Raw genomic sequence first — 16,565 nt, 5'->3', positions numbered from 1 at the left:
GTCCCTTTAAGGATGTGCAAAGACTTCATGCCAAATCAATCATGCAGTGTGAGATCACTCTCAATCACATCAATTTAAATAGGTTTAATTCCAAAATATGCTCTAAACACCATCAAACACAGTTTCCTTAACCACAGCACTCTGTACAGAAATCAATCACTGCAGAGAACAATGTCGTATTCTTATCAAAGCCATGTTATCAAAGCAAACAAAATCAAAATAATGTAGATATTGGAAACCTGAAGTAAAAACAGAAAATGCTGGAAGTACTCAACTGGTCAGCATGCATCTGTGTAAAGAGGGATAGAGTTAACCATTCAGATCTTTCAAAGTTCAAGGTCATCAGCCTGAAACATTGAGGGGATTGTCCCACCTCACTGGGCGTCCCAGCCCACTAGCATCTCCCAGCACCGGATTTCCGGCAGCATCACATCCATGCCGGAAATCAGCAGGGAAGCGTATAAATTATGATAACACAAGTTACTATATATTTTAAATGTGATCCATGGGCCCAGGCATCTAGTATCTCCCCTGCCACCAGAGTGGTTCACTCCAGGGGGATCACGACAGCTCCCCTCTTTTGGGGAGCTGGCAGCCCAACCCTGCTGGAGTGAAGGGGGGGCAATTAGGCCCCCCCCTCAGAGGGTCGGGCTGTCGGGATGTTGGGGGGGGGGGGGGGGCCTGGGCATTGGGTAGTTCCAGCATAGGCCTCCTGGCACTACCCAAGGGGCAAGATGCCAATGCCCAGGAGGCACCTTAGCACTGCTCATCGGAATGGGGCCTATGCGGGGTCCTGTTGCCAGCCTGCATAGGGATCGGTGGGGGAAGGAAGGAGGGAGACCAGCGATCAGGTCTGGCCACTGGGTCTGTGGGAGGTGGGGGGCAGCAGAGACAGGGCTGGATATGGCCAGGGTGCCAGCGATCAGGCTGTGGAGCAATCAAGCTGTGCATGCGCTGATCCCGGCACTGACAGATCAGCACATGCACAGTGTCCCGCTCAGTGCTATGTTGCTGGCCACTCCAGCAGAAATAAGTCCTGCCCCCTGATTTTCAGCATGATTTACACTAATACACTCAGCAGTGCAGTGTGGGAGATTCATTTTGAAACTCCTACTGAAAACAAACAGTGTGATTTACTCCAGTTTTCATGCAAAATTGACACTTAGAATATTTCTGGGAGAATTTTGGCCATTATGTTTATCAGATAGAAAGTTGGATCTATGAAGTTCAATATAATGTGGTACAGTTTCACAATTGAATTAAATCAGTTTACTGTGAGAATAAATAAGGTACTTCTGATCCTTTATTACGTAGCTGACACTTGTGCAAATATCATAATGCAACTGACATTAAAGGTTATGGGGCCTTGATGCTCCTACTCCCAGTTAATTTAGCTTCATTCTTTATAGTGAGGACTTGAAACAACCTTTTCATTTGAATTATATTTCCTGGAATAAATTTGATCACCGAAGTCAACAGAAATAGGAGTTCTTCGGCGCAACTAGTGGGCCGAAGGGCCTGTTTGTGCTGTAGTGTTCTATCTTCTAATGCACCAGTGTTTTCCACAATCAAAATGATCCCCTCAGTTCTTCTTTACTCTTCCTTCAGTGATATGCAGAATGGTGGTAACTGGAATCTGGATACAAATAAAGGTCCAGATTTTTGTTCCAGGTCAAGTACAAGAATCAGGAGATTCCCTGGTTCTGTAAACCCAATCTTTAAAAATATCCAAGAGGAGGGATTCAAAACAGGCAGGTTGAAAAGACCAGAATTAGATGAATAGATGAAGCTGGAGGAAATTACAAAGGTAGGGAGGGATGAGGTGTGGCAGGATTTGAATTTTAAAATCAATATGATGCTAGACCAGGAGTCAACATAGATCAGTGAGCACAGCGAAAGTGACTTGGTTCAAATAAGGAGATGGGCAGAAGGGTTTTAGATAATATTTTCAGAGCCCTGAATGTGGAAGGCCAGCCAGGAGTGGATTGGAATAGTAATGTCTAGAGGCAGCACAGGCATGGATGAATGTTTCAGCAGAAAACAATGGTTTCAGTCTTCCTGTGATTTACTTGGAGGAAATTTCTGCTCAAGCAATTCTGGCTATCCACTAAGCAGTCTAATAATTTAGGAAGTGGTGGATTCAAGAAAGAAAGTTAAAGAAAGCAGGGTGTCATTACATATTTGTGAAAGCTAATGCTGTGTTTTCAGCAAGGGAAAGGGTAAAGATGAAAAATGGGAGGAGGCCAAGGATAGGTCCTTGTGTTTTCACGACAGGTAAAGGAACGGTTGCAGGAAAAGAAGCCATGATAGTCTACTATGATCAGATAGATAAGAATGCAACCAGCAGAATGCCAGTTGGTTGACAGTGGAGAGGTCTTGGAGGAGGTTGGTTGGGGGGGTGGTGGTTTTAATTGCACCAAGGGTAAAGGGTTAGAGTCATTGAGTCAGAGTTTTAGCACAGAAAGAGGCCCTTGAGTCATCATGTTTCACCGCCCATCAAGCATCTATCTATTCTAGAGGATAAAGAGGGTTATTTTCTTGTTGTCACAGTCACATAGAATGTCATTTGTGGTAAATGGCAGGAGCAGAAGTCTGATTGCAGGAATTCAAGCATGGAATTCTGGAAAAGATGGGCACAAATTTAGAAGGCAACGTATTCAAGGACTTTAGAGAAGGAAGGGCAGCTGCAGATGGATAGTTGTTTGCAAGGAATTTTTTTGAGGAGCAGAACCATAATAACAGATTTAAAACAGAAATAGTTTATAGTATCAGTTGACAGGCCGACCAGGAGAGGAAGTTGGGTGGTCAGCAGTTTCCTGGGAAGACAGGTGTAATAATAAGTGTTTGTCATGTGAACAGCGAGAGTAAGCAAGGCCTGTGTCCAATGACGTTGTTAACGTCAATGAGATGTGCAGGACCCTCTTTGCGCTTAATGTAACATAGAATATATCATTCAAATTTGCAGAAATTTTAAACTCATTCATGTTTTCAAGTAAAGTGCAATTTTCAATCCAACTGAAAAAATGCAGATAATTTAAGAATATCTGAAAAATCCTCTACCACTCCAACCCTCGCATAACATCATTAGATACATATGGCTAGAAATGAATTCATTGTCTTTATTTTACACGCCAATTATTTCCTGTGTCGTGATTGCCCCCTTTTCACTTCTTTACAATAATCTATTTTTTAAGTACACTTCTGATCCAGCTTCATCCTTCAATGACAAGGTGATCAGTTTGATACTTGAGAATGCAGAAATAGAATTTTTCCCCTCCCTTCATTATTTTAATTCCTGCACCAATAGCATGTGCGTGTAAATATCTAAACTGTTGTTGAGCCTTCACACAAAAGCTTCTATGCTCAGTTTCATCTCACTCAAAATGAATTTCTGAGTGACAAAACACATCACATTGCCTTTATTTATCATTAGATTTCTCAGAAGCCCCTCTGTAGCTATGTGTGAAATTTTCTTCACGCTGCTGAGTTATATTTACAACTGATTTGCATTCCGAAGGAACAGATCAATGATTAAACCAGCATTTTAGTAAAGGGAAAAGAGTTGAGCTCATCTTTAATCTATTTCTACAATTGGGAGGGGCGCATGGTCTCATTATCATTAGAAGCTATCAATAGCAATACAAAAAACAGCCTGCTTTGGGAAATGAGTCGCATCAATAAGAAAGAAAATCCTACTAATGAATAAAAATGATTGTGAAGTGTGTAATTAAATCAAAATATTGGAGATAATAAGTCACAAATTTCACTGCTCCCTTTTAATGATACTGCTAAACAATAAATGAAAGGCCGTGCGCATCAATACTGCCATATGAGTTGCTTATCACAGAATTCTGACAATAAAGAACAAAGAACAAAGAACAACCCAGCACGGGAAACAGGCCCTTCAGCCCAACGAGCCCGCGTCGCCGCATCACCCTACACCTATTCTACCCTGCATGTCTACGAATGGAACCCCTAACTTAGCCAGATTCAGGGGAGAATAGTGTCAATTTGGTAAAACCAATCAGCCTAAGAGCACATCTTTGGGGTGTGGGAGGAAACCGGAGCGCCCGGAGGAAACCCACGCAACCACAGGGAGAATGCGCAAACTCCCACAGACACAGGCCCAAATCCATGTATCTGCACAGCTAGCAGTGCTAGTCACCGAGCTGTTGCGGCGCCCGTCTACCGGTCCAGGATCAAGCACACACACCGACACGAAGTACTAGGCCACTCCCGGAACTTCCAAGAGCAGCCCACGCACGACCCACCGTGTGCATGCCCCTCGTTTGACACAAGGTAGACCTCCTCCTGCGGAATAAAAAGACAAAAACGTTAATCTTACAAGCCTGCTTTTCCGGTGTCTCCCGAGGTTCTAACCATATTTAATAGCCCCTACCATAACCCTCCATCCTCGTTTCACTCATGTGTCTATCTAACTGAACCTTAAACGAGTCCAATGTTACTGCCTCCACCACCCTACTCGGTAGCGCATTCCATACCCCCACAACTCTCTGCGTAAAGAACCTTCCTCTCACTTCCAAATTATACCTCTCCCCACTCACCCTTAAATCATGACCTCTCGTGTTTGTACCCAGTCTAGGGAGCAGTCTCTCACTATTAACTCTATCTATTCCCTTCAGTATCTTATATACCTCTATCATGTCCCCCCTCAATCTCCGTCTTTCCAAGGAGAATAGTCCCAGTTTCTCCAACCTTTCCTCGTAACCCAGCCCCTCCATACCAGGCAACATCCTGGTAAACCTCCTCTGCACCCTTTCCAGAGACTCCACGTCCTTCAGGTAGTAAGGTGACCAGAACTGGACACAGTACTCCAAATGCGGTCTAATCAACGTTCTATACAACTGAAGCATTAGACGGCAGCTTTTATACTCTATACCCCTTCCTATAAAGGCTAACATTCCATAAGCCTTCCTAACAACCTTCTCCACTTGTGACGCAACCTTCATGGATTTGTGGACCTGCACTCCCAGGTCCCTCTGTATGTCTATACTCCTAATCTGTCTACCTTTTATCACATAGCTCCTCTCTGCATTATTCCTTCCAAAATGCATCACCTCGCATTTGTCAGGATTAAATTCCATCTGCCACCTATCTGCCCAATGCACCAACCTATCTATATCCTGTTATATCACCTGACAATCCAGTTCAGTACCCGCCAACCCTGCCATCTTGGTGTCATCAGCAAACTTGCTGATCACACCACCTACGCTCTCTTCCAAGTCATTTATGTAGACTACAAAGAGGAGAGGTCCCAGTGCTGAGCCCTGCGGCACACCACTGGTCACTGGCCTCCAGCCCGACAAGGTCCGCTCCACAACTACCCTCTGAGTCTCCTATTACCCAGCCAGTTCTCAATCTACCTAGCTACCTGGCCTCGTATCCCATGCGCCTTAACCTTTTCTACCAGCCTACCATGAGGGACTTTGTCAAACGCCTTACTGAAATCCATATAGATGACATCAACAGCTCTCCCATCGTCAACCGTTTTTGTCACCTCCTCAAAGAATTCCACCAGATTCGTAAGGCAAGACCTCCCTCTAACAAAGCCATGTTGCGTATCCCTAATCAGATCGCAACGCTCCAAATGCTCATACATCCTACCCCTAAGTATTTTTTCCATTAATTTCCCTACCACCGATGTCAAACTCACCAGTCTATAATTTCCAGGGTTATCCCTACTACCTTTTTTGAACAGCGGTACCACATTTGCTACCCTCCAGTCTTCTGGGACCTCACCTGTGTCCAAAGAAGAGACAAAGATTTGCGCCAGAGGCCCAGCAATTTCATCTTTCACCTCCCTAAGCAGCCTGGGATAAATACCATCAGGCCCCGGAGCTTTAAACCTTCCTTCCAAACCATAATGGAATTTCATTAAACTTCCTTTGTGCATTTACAATGTGGGGTATGTGTAATATAATTAAGAGTGAAAACCTTGTGTGTTATTTTATCTTGCAATATACTCTAAGCCATTGAACTTGCCATTAGCAGTCTCTGAATCTTTCAACTGTAGGATTTTAGATCAGATGTATGCACATTTAAATTAATTAAAGGAACCTTATTTTTGTAAAGCAAAAATTTAAATTCTCTAAATTAATGAATGAACAATTTGGAATAACAACCAGATTTCCCATGCCATTGACTATGGCAAGCCCAGATCACTGGAAGGTAAATCGTCCAAAGATGTGCGAGGTAAGTTGATTGGCCATGCTAAATTAGCGTCCCAGGATGCACAGGTTAGAGGGATTAGCAGGGTAAATATGTATGGTTACAGGGATAAGGCTTGAGTGGGATTGTTGTTGGTGCAGAGTTGATGGGCCGAATGACCTCCTTCTGCACAGTGGGGATTTTATGATCTATGATCACTATAAAGTGATAGACAGCACACAACAAGGATAAATTACCAAACATCTGTCAATTGATAGCTGTTTCAAACCACCATCCAATAGTGCTATGGGACACTTTACAATCATGTGAGGAAGCTGACGAGCCTTGAGAGAACACAAATATCTAGTGAAAACATTTAGAGAGAAATTCATAAGAGATTCTCCCCAGAAATTGTGAAGTAAATATTTTTTGCTTGGTTTCTGGGGAAAAAAATCTTTTTTTTACTTCTTGCAAATAGTTAGATACATTTTGCTTCCCTCATGAACCGTACTAACCTAAATAAATCACTGCATGGAATATGCAGAATCATTTGTTTAGAATGTGGCTAGTTAACCTTGAAAGACAAGAAATGAACAGAAGGGTTTTTGTTTTCATTCTACCTTTGCTTCTGTGATAACTGGAGGAGACTCAAATTTGGCTCATTAAACTAAGATAGCTATTTATTATATAACGTCTGACAGAAACTTTGCACAGGATTGCTTTGTTCCCCTCCTTGTAGCAGACTTTCCACAGTGATCTGGTAGGTTCAGGCTGATGAGACATCAAATGGCAATTGAGTATACTGACATAACCCTATGCGGGTGTTAATGGTGACCAACCTTTGGGATTCTTCATCCAGCTCCAGCTGTTGGTACGCATGACTGAAATCTAGCTTTGTGAATTTAAAGCCTCCTGCTAATTTTGGATACAGGTCCTCTATCGTCAGAATGGGGTATTGATCTATCTGGGCTCCTCAGTTCACAGTTAGCTTGTAGTCTCCACAAATTCTTCCAGTGCAATCTGGCTTCAAAATAGGGACTGTGGTCTCGTAACACCCAAATCTTCCAATCTTTTCAACTCCACTTCACGGTGAAGTGCATAAGGTATTGGGCAGGTTTGAAATAATTTAGGTCCAGCCTCAGGGTTCAAGTGGGCGGCATGGTAGCATAGTGGTTAACACTGCTGCTTCACAGCTCCAGGGATCTGGGTTTGATTCCCAGCTTGGGTCACTGTGTGGAGTTTGCACATTCTCCTTGCGTCTGCGTGGGTTTCCTCCAGGTGCTCCGGTTTCCTCCCACAGTCCAAAGATGCGCGGATTAGGTTGATTGGCCATGCTAAAAATTATTCCTTAGAGTTGTGAGATGCGTAGATTAGAGGGATTAGCGGATAAATATGTAGGGATATGGGGGTAGGGCTCGGGTGGGATTGTGGTGGTGCAGACTCAATGGGTCGAATGGCCTCTTTCTGTACTGTCGTGATTCTATGAAGTACATTTTGGCATTCGCCCCTTTTATTCGCCCAGTTTCCTCTGGAAAAAATCTGAGTATCTGCTCAGGACCTCTTGAAAACTTCTATCCCAGACATTCAATATCTCCAGTCAGTCCAATTTTATATGTTTCACCCAGTCTCGACCCATAAGATAAGGCTTGTGATCCTCAATCACCAAAACTGGCAACTATGCTGCCTGGATACTGGTACTGCATCTGTCCCCATTGTCTTCAGTGTCTCTCCAGCATAGGTTGATAAGATGGCCTTGGAACAACTCTCAACCTTAAGGGTTGCAGCACTTTCTGGAGTTTAACTCTGATAAGTGTGAAGTGATTCATTTTGGCTGGACAAATTCAAATGCAGATTACAGGGTCAACAGCAGGGTTCTGAGGAATGTGGAGGAACAGAGAGATCTTGGGGTTCATATCCACAGATCTCTGAAGGTTGCCACTCAAGTAGATAATGGGCCAGTGATGTTAGGTAGCTTTTCAATATGGCACTTGGACACAACAGAGAAGTATGCGTCATCCAGGCCTTCCTGGATTAAAACAACCAGGCGCAAAAGGTTTGGCATGTTTTCCCATCTGCTGCCGCAGTTTCATGTTCTCGCTCCTGTTCTTACGATAGTACCTAGTCTCAAATTGGGAGAATTCCACTCAATATTTCAACTCTTTTTAATTCAGAGTTCAAGCAACCATAGTATTTTGCTTGGATTGGTGAAGGTCCTGCTTTACTTCATTCTTGATATTTTACACAATAAATCCAGTTATTTACACTGCTTTAAATACGGCTTCCTCGGAGTTTTAATTTAATAGTTTTCCATCTGAGTAGAAGAGTTGGTAGAAGAGATATTGTACCCATCACTGTTTCGGGCTAAAATGTAATGCTGATAGATTTCTCCTTGAGGAGGTCTTGTGGGACAATGTGCAGTGTCCCTGCCTCTGAGCCAAAGCTCTGGGTTTGAGTTGCACCCCACAGGATGGTACATTAATAACTCACCAAATAAGTTGATCATCAACCTGCAACCCATGAAGGATCCCAGCTTAGCCCTGTGAAAGAAAGGAAGTTGGTGCCTCGCCCATTACTATCCAAAAAACTCCAGACTGTAGCATGCATGTAAAAGTGCACATTGCTCCAGCTGCTCAGCATTCTTGAGTGATCTGGAACACACCACAACTAGATTTCTTCTCAGTGTTGATTGGTGCAGGGAGTTAATTATTGAGGTTCCCCCAAAGCATAGGAGCTTTGAACCAAGGCTCTAAGCAATAAGTTGACAAATTTGTAAACAAATTGTCAACCAGATAAACTCTATTATTATCCAAGATTTTTCAATGGAAAGAAAACACTGAAGGACACAGAGCTGAAACTTTGCCCAATTACTTATAGAGATACATGAGTCTGTCTTCTGGCATATTGGCTGAACTCTGTGGGTAAAATTTTTAAAATATATACTTTGGCTCTGAACATCAGATGAATGCTGTTATTAACTTTTTTTCTAAATTAAATATCACCTCCAGCACTTCAGTATTCACTTGAGTGAAGCATGACTGCAGCTAAGTCATTGGATCCCTCCTTGCCACAGGGTTAGATAGCAGCTACAGTGCTGAGCTGCTTTGAGGACACACTGGGTTTCAGTAACAGGAACAGGAGGAGGTCCATACCAAATCTGATGCCAGAGCTGCATGTTTGTGAGGATTGACTCATCATTTCAAGAAGTTCCAAAATGCAACTATAAACAACTAGACTATAGGGATTGATTGAAATAATTGTCAGAGACTATACCATCTGATTCATCCAAGGCTTATTCATATCATTGCTGAATGTTGTTATGGTGGAATACCATGTACTATGAAACTAATGTTGGAATTTAAGAACTGCTGCTGTTCAAATGGTCAAAAAAATCAGCTGAATGTTTAAAATCCCTTTTAGTAGGATTCACAGTGAATTGAAATATGTGCCGTGCCTCAGAGGTGAGCTATGGTCTTTAAATGTTCCGCTGAGCTCTCAATCTATAACAGGGAAGAATGCAACAAAAGACTAGGCATTCTCCTTGATGCTGAGCTACTGTATTTTGTATGGAATCATGGAGGAAAAGGAAGGTTGCTTGACGATAATTTTTTTTAATGATTGTAACTTTTGCTTCTCTGACAAGGAAATTGCATTAACACACAATTTGAATAAAGGAATTATTATTCCCTGATAAAACAAACCAAATAGATGGGGACAAAGTCCCTCTGAAGCCATTCTGAATCCATTATAGTTCAGGAACCTGCAGATTTTTTAACTCCTTTCAGGATAAGACATGCTGCATAGAGGGAGGAAAGCATGTGCTCCATGAATAGAACTGAATCAGAGAATAAAGCACAACAGGAGGCTGAATGGAAGCAAAACATTCTACACTTGGGAGTATGGAGACTGAGTCACTGAATGTACTCAAGGCCAAGTTAGGCAAATTTTTGATCGACGCTAGAGTCCAGGGTTGTGGGGAGGGAATGGCTGATTCATTCACTCATTTCTTATATTCTTCTGTTCAAATCCAGCTGTGCTATCCCTTTGAAGTGGTAGCCTTGCTGCATCCACACCTGGATTCCTGCAAGTTTCTGACCCTCAGAAACTTGTCCAGCTGCCTTTTAAAATCATTTATGGAATCAGCTTTCCGCCATTTTTGTTTTCAGGAAGTGTGTTCCAAATCCCAACAAAATTCTGAGAAAACCATTTTTTCCCCATCTCTTCACAAGATCTTTTGCCAATGATTCTAATTCTGTAAACCTTAATTATTGCCTTTGACCCACTCTCTAATGGGAATAGCTTCTCTGTATTCAATCAAAACGTATGTTATTTTCTTGCTTCTTTCAACATCCTGATTTGATTTACTTCTGTCACATGTAGTAGCATACAGTGAAAAGTATTGTTTCTTGCATGCTATAAAGACAGAGCATACCGTTCATAGAGAAGGAAATGAGAGAGTGCAGAATGTAATGTTACAGTCATAGCTAGGGCACAGAGAAAGATCAACTTAATGCAAGGTAAGTCCATTCAAAAGTCTGGCAGCAGCAGGGAAGAAGCTGTTCTTGAGTCAGATGGTATGTGACCTCAGACTTTTATATCTTTTTTCTGAAGGAAGAAAGTGAAAGAGAAAATATCCAGGGTGTGTGGTGTCCTTAATTATGCTGACTGCTTTGCCAAGGCAGCGGGAAGTGTAGACAGAGTCAATGGATGGGAGGCTGGTTCGCGTGATAGATTGGGCTACATTCACGGCCCTTTGAAGTTTCTTGTGGTCTTGGGCAGAGCAGGATCCATACCAAGCTGTGACACAGCCAGAAAGAATGCTTTTAATGGAGATCTATAAAAACTGGTGAGAGTCGTAGCTGACATGCCAAACTTCCTTAGTCTTCTGAGAAAGTAGAAGCATTGATGGGCTTTCTTAACTATAGTGTTGGCATGGGGGGGACCAGGATAGGTTGCTGGTGAGCTGGACACCTAAAAACCTGAAGCTCTCAACCCTTTCTACTTCGTCTCCATTGACATAGACAGGAGCATCTCCTTTATGCTTCCTTCGTTTCACATTGAGGGAGAGATTATTGTTGCCGCATCAGTTCACCAGATTCTCTATCTCATTCCTGTACTCTGTCTCATCATTGTTTGAGATCCGACCCACTACGGTGGTGTCATTAGCAAACTGGAGATCAACTTGTCGGGGAATTTGGCCACAGTCATAGGTATATAAGGAAGATAGTAGGGGGCTGAGAACACAGCCTTGTGGAGCACTGGTGTTGAGAATGATCGTGAAGAAGGTGTTGTTGCCTATCTTTACTGATTGTGGTCTGCGAGTTAGGAAGTTCCGGGCCCAGGAGGAGGGAGGAGCCGAGGCCTAGGAATAATGGTATTGAATACTGAGCTGTCATCAATAAATAGGAGTCTGATATCGATGTCTTTGATTTCTCGGTGTTCCAGGATTGAGTGCAGGGCAGGGAAATGGCATCTGCTACGGACCTTTAGGAAAACTGCAGTGGATCCAGGGAGTCCGGAATTGATTCATGTCATAACTAATGTTTTGAAGCACTTCATAATGATGGATGTCAGAGCCACCAGCCGACAGTCATTAAGGCACGCTGTTTGGCTTTTCTTAGATACCAGGATGATGGTCGTCTTCTTGAAACAGATGGGGATCTCAGATTGTTGTAAACAGAGGTTGAAGATGTCTGTGAATACCCCCGCCATCTGATCTGCACAAGATCTGAAATGCTCGTCTGGGTACCTCATTCGGGCCAGTCAATTTCTGTGGGTTGGACTTCGAGAAAACTGCTCCGACATCTGCAATGGTGATGCCAGATATAGGTTCATCCAGGGCTTCCAGGGTGGAGGGCGTGCTCTTGCTGACTTCTTGCTCAAACCAGGTGTAGACTGCATTGAGCTCATAAGGGAGGGGTGTGTTGGAACCAACGATTTAACATGCCTTCATTTTGTAGCCTGTTATGTCTTGCAGATCTTGCCATAGTCGGCGGGGGCCCATGTGGCTAGCCTAGAACTCTAGTTTGGTCTGGAACCGTCTTTTGGCATCTTTGGTGGATCTCCAAAGATCATATATGGACTTCATGTATAGGTCAGGATTGTCTAAATTGAATGCCTCAGACTTTGACTTCAGCAAGCACTGGATATAAAGAACAAAGAACAAAATCAGCCTGGGAAACAGGCCCTTTGGCCCAACGAGCCCGCGCCGCCACCCCAACACCACCAGTCCACCTCTCTACCCACGACCCCTGTCTAATGTTCTCTGTTCATCCATGGTTTCGAGTTGGGGAACACACGGATTTGCTTCTTTGGCACACAGTCTTGTACACACTTACTAATGAAGTCAGTTACGGTAGTGGCGTACTCATTCAGGCTGGTCGCAGAAATTTTAAATACTGACCAGTCCATTGACTCCAAGCAGCCCCGCAGACGACCATCCGATTCCTCAGATCATCATTGTATGACTTTCTTTGATGGATTCTCCTGCTTCAGTTTTTGCTTGTAAGCAGGGAGCGGGAGCACAGCCTTGTGGTCTGATTTGCCAAAGTGTGGGTGGGCAATAGAGCGGTAGGCATGTTTGATATTTGTGTAGCAGCTGTCTAGGATGTTTGGGCCTCTGGTGGAACAGGAGACATGTTGTTGGTAACGTGTTAGTTACCAAGTAACTTGGTAGTTACCATCCTAGAATACATTCCATCTGGGACAGGTAACTCACCAACATTCAGTAATACAAATCTTTTTGTTTGTCTTCTTTACTATTGAACTATCCATAATGTCCCTAGAATCTAAGTAAAATGTGATAATGCAGTAGACTGTAAATCAAAGGAGGGAGTGATTACACTGCATAGCGTCCAGTTCTGGTTACAAAGGAATGAGAGAGAGAAAAATTTGCGTTCTGGAGATGGTGCAGAGAAGAGACATGTGGTTAATCCCAGTGCCAGAGGAATGAGTTATGAGGAAACATTTGGCATTTACAGCCTGGACATACAAGACCTTATGGAGGAATAAATGACTTCTATGATGGATGAATTAAAAATGACTGTCCTCAACAGCAATTATTTTATGATCTTTAACAATAAAGATCTGTAAAAAAAAACTATGATTTTGGGAAAGTCTAGTTTCAGCACACCAGGGACCCAGGTTCAATTCCAGCTTGGGTGACCAACTGTGCAGAGTTTGCATGTCCTCGCCATGTCTGTAGGTTTCCTCTGGGTGCTCTGGTTTCCTCCCACAGCCCAAAGATATGTAAATTAGGGGGATTAGCCACGGTAAATGCGCATGGTTACAGGAATGGGGTGTGGGAAGGGAGGGATAGAGTGGATGCTGTTTCGGAGAGTCAGTACAGATTCGATGAACCGATGGCCTCTTTCTGCACTGTAGGAATTCTATGGTTCCATTAATTAAAAATTGACTCAACACAACAATACAGCAAATACAAAAGTATCATTTTAATTTTCTTTTGAAACCCATAAATTTCAATTTGTAAATTTAAGACATTGCTCCCTACAGCAAATAAAAATTAATTATCTTCCAAAATGTAGCCAATTCCTACTATATTATGAAAACAGCACCATTAAGATTCAGCATTTGTTGATCCTTTTCAATGCTCTCATTCACTAAACTTCAAAGAGACCCTGTAATGTCAGTAGTGGCACGATTAAAAAACGTCAGCAAAGCATGGTTAGGATAAAAAGGCTTACAGAACTGAGCCTAAAAACTATTGCTCAGTGATTGCAAGCTCAATTTCACTCATTAGAAATGGGACATTAGTATGCTTAATTCTTTTATGGATCTACAGCAGCGAAGGAAAATAAATCATCTTCAAACTCTCAGAAATTAGGAGCAAAAGTAGGCCATTCAGCCCCTCAAATCTGCACCACCATTCAATAAGACTATGTCTGATCTGACTGTGGCCTCAACTCCACTTTCTTCTCTGCCTCCCATAGCCCTTGACTCCCTCGTCACTTAAGAATCTATCCAATCAAACTTGAATATACTCAATGACTCAACTCCACTGCTCTGTGGGAAAGATAGTATACAAAATAAAAATCCTCAGAGAAAAAAATTCTCTTTGCCTCAGTCTTAAATGGGAGAATCTGATTTTTAAACTATGCTTTCCTCGCAATTCAAGACTCCCCCTCAAGTGGAAACATCCTCTCAGTATCCACACTGTCAAGAATCTTAGGATCTTGCAGCTGGAATTTTACAGGCACATCCATCCCGAAATCAAAGAATTCCACAGAATGGAATTCTCCCTTGACCTTGAGTGGGATTTTACAAGCCTCGCCTGAGCAAGGTCGTAAAATATCGGCATATATGTTCTTATTTCAATGGAATTAAATCTATTAGCCTCTCTGACAAGTCAATTATTTATAATGTACAGGTGATTCCAAATAAACTGAAATTGCTTGAACATAAGAACATAAGAAATAGGAGCAGGAGTAGGCCATCCAGCCCTTCGAGCCTGCCCCGCCATTCAATAAGATCATGGCTGATCTGTCGCTGCTCAGTTCCACTTTCCCGCCCTCTCCCCATAACCCTTAATCCCCTCTCTTATCAAAAACCCATCAACCCGCGTCTTAAAAATATTTAGCGAGGCAGCCTCCACCACTTCAACGGGCAGAGAATTCCAGAGATTCACCACCCTTTGAGTGAAGAAGTTCCTCCTCAACTCCGTTCTAAATCGCCCCCCTTTTATCTTGAGGCTGTGCCCCCTAGTCCTACTGTCTTTTTTGAGCGGGAAGAGTCTCTCCACCTCTATCCTATCCATCCCATTCATCATCTTATACGTCTCAATGAGATCTCCCCTCATTCTTCTAAACTCTAACGAGTACAAGCCTAGTTTATTCAGCCTCTCCTCATAGCTCAACCCCCTCAACTCCGATATCAGCCTAGTAAACCTCCTCTGCACTCCCTCCAAGGCCAAAATATCTTTGCACAGGTGCGGCGCCCAAAACTGCACACAGTACTCCAGCTGCGGCCTCACCAATGCCCTATACAGCTGCAGCAAGACCTCCCTACTTTTTTATTCAATCCCCCTCGCTATGAAGGCCAGCATCCCATTCGCCTTCCTGACCACCTGCTGCACCTGCAAGCTGGGTTTTTGCGACTCATGCACCAGGACCCCAAGGTCCCTCTGCACCGCCGCCTGCTGCAGTTTTTCACCCCGTAAGTAATAGTCCTTCCTACCATTATTCCTACCAAAGTGGACCACCTCACACTTGCCAACATTAAATTCCATTTGCCATTTCCTGGCCCATTCGCCCAGCCTATCTAGATCCTTCTGCAGACTCTCCACACCCTCCGCACAATTTGCAGTTCCCCCAATCTTGGTGTCATCAGCAATGAGCTGTTTAACTGTCAAACACCCAAAATCTTTTTTAATAGATATTATTGTGGGCATTTTCCAATTTAAATCATTACCTTATAAACAATTTATCTCTTTTTTTTGTCATGGATTAATTAGCAGCAGTGCAAATCTAATTTTAAAGTATCCAAGCAACTCGTCATTATCACTCTAACACATAGCACCATAGTATCAGGATTTTGATGGCATGGCCATTATTTTTCACAGAGCAAGTTCCCACTCTCAGCTGTGTCATCTGAGCATGAGAAAGAAAAATTACAAGAAGAACATTGTAATGCACATTCCAAAACCAGAGATTTTATCCAGCAAGTTTAATAAAACATCTAACTTAAGTGCTAGGAAAGATATAAAGGACAATGAGACATCAATCAGCATGGTAAAATCTCTATTATTCACATTTTTACCTGAAACAATCAAATAAGGTAAAATAATTAAAAATAAATATATTCAATGATAGGTAAAGCAAGAATCCTGCTTTGCCAGTGGGAGGGCTCAGCAGTATGTAACTTTTTATATTCCTGATCTATTTCCAAAGCCATACAATGACACTGTGACAGATGTAATAGCTGCACTACCACATCTGTCACTCCATGAAGCAGGACTCACGCTGGACCAGTTATTGGGTGAAAAGCTGTAAGAAATAGAATTCTTTTTCAATACAAGGCACACTTAGAAAACTTTACCATTAGACTGGAACACTCCAATTAATTTTAATAGTAAAATGTTAATTGTTCCTGTCAGAATTCAGAACGTGATCCTCAGTTCATAAAACCAAGCAGCAGATTAGTGGGCAAAGTAATATTCTAAATCTACCATCTGGCGAGCAATTATGAGGATCTAAATTTGTCAGTGACATAGATTTCAAGGCAATTTTTGCATAATTAAATCTTCTTGAAGAATCCGAGAAACAACTCATCACATTGGCTTTCATAAGCCTTTTCATTATGCTTTTATTTATCCAGGTAAATTGTAGAGGATGCTGTACACAAGAAGTCCCTTTTTTTGTACCCTTGTCTGAAAAACTTGTCTG

The 16,565-nt window shown here is 42.6% G+C and overlaps 1 protein-coding gene across 9 annotated transcripts in view; it reads right to left on the bottom strand.

Annotated features, from left to right (window-relative positions):
• LOC145340852 (protein unc-13 homolog B-like) overlaps positions 1–16,565 on the bottom strand; it is a 580,250-nt gene that overhangs the window by 369,062 nt on the left and 194,623 nt on the right. The gene's annotated exons all lie outside the window — the stretch shown is intronic.

Source organism: Carcharhinus amblyrhynchos, chromosome 1 (assembly GCF_965287045.1).
Source record: "Carcharhinus amblyrhynchos chromosome 1, sCarAmb.v2.hapA, whole genome shotgun sequence".
Classification (NCBI taxonomy): Eukaryota; Metazoa; Chordata; class Chondrichthyes; order Carcharhiniformes; family Carcharhinidae; genus Carcharhinus; species Carcharhinus amblyrhynchos.
This window is presented reverse-complemented; position numbering and strand designations above follow the sequence as displayed.